Raw genomic sequence first — 2594 nt, forward strand, 5'->3', positions numbered from 1 at the left:
TCACTTGTATATGGGATGGAAGCGGTGCTACCGGTCGAGGTTCAGATTCCGTCGTTACGGGTCCTGATGGACGTAAAGTTACAAGAGGCTGAATGGATAAGGACTCGGTACGAAGAGTTGAGCCTGATTGAGGAAAAGAGGCTGGCGGCCATCTGTCATGGGCAGTTGTACCAGCAGCGGATGAAGCGTGCTTTTGACAGAAAGGTACGACCTCGGGTATACCATGTAGGCGATATGGTGTTGAAAAGGATCCTTCCTCCTCAAAACGATTGTAGGGGCAAGTGGACACCCAATTATGAAGGTCCATTCGTGGTCAAGAAGGTTTTCTTTGGTGGAGCCTTGTTACTGACGACCATGGATGGCGAGGATTTTCCGTCCCCTGTGAATGCGAACTCAGTTAAAAAATACTTCGTATAAGAGATCCGCTGGACGAAAAGAATAAAATAGTCCAGGCAAAAATGGGCATCCCGGCGGACCAAAAAAAAAGGTTTGGGCAAAAATTAGGGATAAAAGAAAAATTGTACACCCGGCAAGTCGAAAACCTGAAAAGGCGGCTTGGGCAAAAAAGGGTATCCCGGTGGACTGAAAACCCGAAAGGGGGGTCCAGGCAAAAGAAGGATTGAAACGAACAACTCGTTTACTTTGGTTAAGACACCATGGATAATCCCCGGCAGGGATCGGTCGGAAGCGTCTTGTTCAGGAGGCAGAAAGCACGGAGAGTCTTGAGGACATATGGGGTGTAACCGAGTTGGAACTCGATGAGATCATGATTTTCACATTGCCATTAGGATAGATTTTTCCTTTTGTGTGCAATTACCTCTTTTCAGTAATTGCTTCCTGTGTATTGCTCAGCTTCGAGCCACACCTTTTTCAATCAATAAAATGCATATTCAGTCAAATAATTTTGTTTTTGTTTTTCATTACCGCTTTGATTGCAAAAACATCCAGTTATTTTTGATAAAGAATCTTTGCATTTTAAGACATATGGATCCCTTCCAATGCATGTTTATAAGATTGAAAGCTTGAAATCTTATTCGGAAGGTTGAGTGACCCAAGTGTTGAAATGTTGGCACGCCTGGGGCACGTTTTTATCTAACGATCTTTTTTGCAGGTGTTGTTAGATATTTTTCACTCACTTGCAGGTTGTGATGTGAAGCTTTTTGACAAGAGATCTCCCGTGGAGTCCAGTCAGGGACAAGAGGAATTGAAGAATGGTGAAAAGACAGTGAGAGACGTTCGATGATCCTGGAGTATTAATCAAGAAGACTCTTCAAAGTCTGGAGACTGGAAAGTTTGTATGAATCCAAGGAGTTTGATCTCCGTGGAGTACGGAGAAGTCGAGAATACAAGGTGATGAACCAAAAAAGTCCAGACGAGTCTGGGAGCTCTCAAAAGTGGAAAGCTGATACTGGATTTAGATGTTGAATACCAGGATTCGACGAGTCGACGGGTGTTCTGTGCCAGACTTTCCTTGTTTCCCCAAACAGGGTTGGGATTGTTACCTCCCCAGCAGATTCATGGTCTGTGTCTTCCCTAGCAGGGTCGGGATGGTTATTTCCCCAGCAGGTTTTAGATCGGTGTTTCCTCAGCAGCCAGGCCTGAAGGTTGCTATTTCCCCAGCGGAGGTGTCTGTTAGTAGCTATTTCCCCAAGCAGTGTCGGAATTGTTTGTATCCCCAACAAGTCGAAGATTGTTGTTTTCCCCGCAGAGTGTGTTGGTGGTTTCTTCCCCAGCGAAGTCCCCAAGCGGATTGGGTTCAGCGGAGGTCTTCCCCGGTGAGGGTGGTCCTTTCCCCAGCAGCAGTGTTATTCCCCAGCAGGATGGAGATTGGAGTGTTAGCGAGTTCCTCAGCAGAGTGCCTCGAGCTCCCCAGAAGAGTCCCTTGAGGGGATATTTTTTATGCATCCATCATTTAGATAAGCATAGCATATTGCATGCCTAATTGCGTAGCATTTCCATAGTTATGGAGCATTACGTTGAAAAAAAATCATGCATCATCATTGCAAGCATAAGCTAGTCTCAAGCCGTGGTTACCGTTTGAGAGGTGGTTTCGCTGGTTGGAAGATCAGCCTCAGCATTGCAAGCATCAGCTAGCCACAAGTCGTGGTTACCGTTTGAGAATCGGTTTCGACGGATGGTGAGGATGTTACTCCGAGGAGTTTAGCATCGTGGCGTTGGGACAACGGTATTTCCCCCAGTAGTGCGATACTGGAAGAGATTTCTGTCGTGCGAGATAGAAATTAGAAGGTGTTACTCTGAGGAGTTTGGCATCATGACGTTGGAGCAACAATGTTCCCCAGTAGTGCGATATTGGTGGAAACTTTTCCGTCGGGCGGAGATGGAAATGAAGATCAAAGAACGTTACGCGATCAGCGCGAATATCGAAGAATGGAGAAAAGGAAGTGTTGCGGCATTTTCTGGAGAACGGGGTTCAAATGGAGATTGGAGTTGAAGATTATATCCGGGATGAGATCCTCAGGATTGTCTTCTGATCATGTGTCACCTTAGACTTTGGCTGAGGCCAATAGAGGTTATTATGGGTATCTTCTGAGGAAGAGATGCACATGTTACCTTCCTGTGGTGAAGGTGTACCC

This window comes from Lathyrus oleraceus, chromosome 5, assembly GCF_024323335.1.
Source record: "Lathyrus oleraceus cultivar Zhongwan6 chromosome 5, CAAS_Psat_ZW6_1.0, whole genome shotgun sequence".
NCBI lineage: Eukaryota > Viridiplantae > Streptophyta > Magnoliopsida > Fabales > Fabaceae > Lathyrus > Lathyrus oleraceus.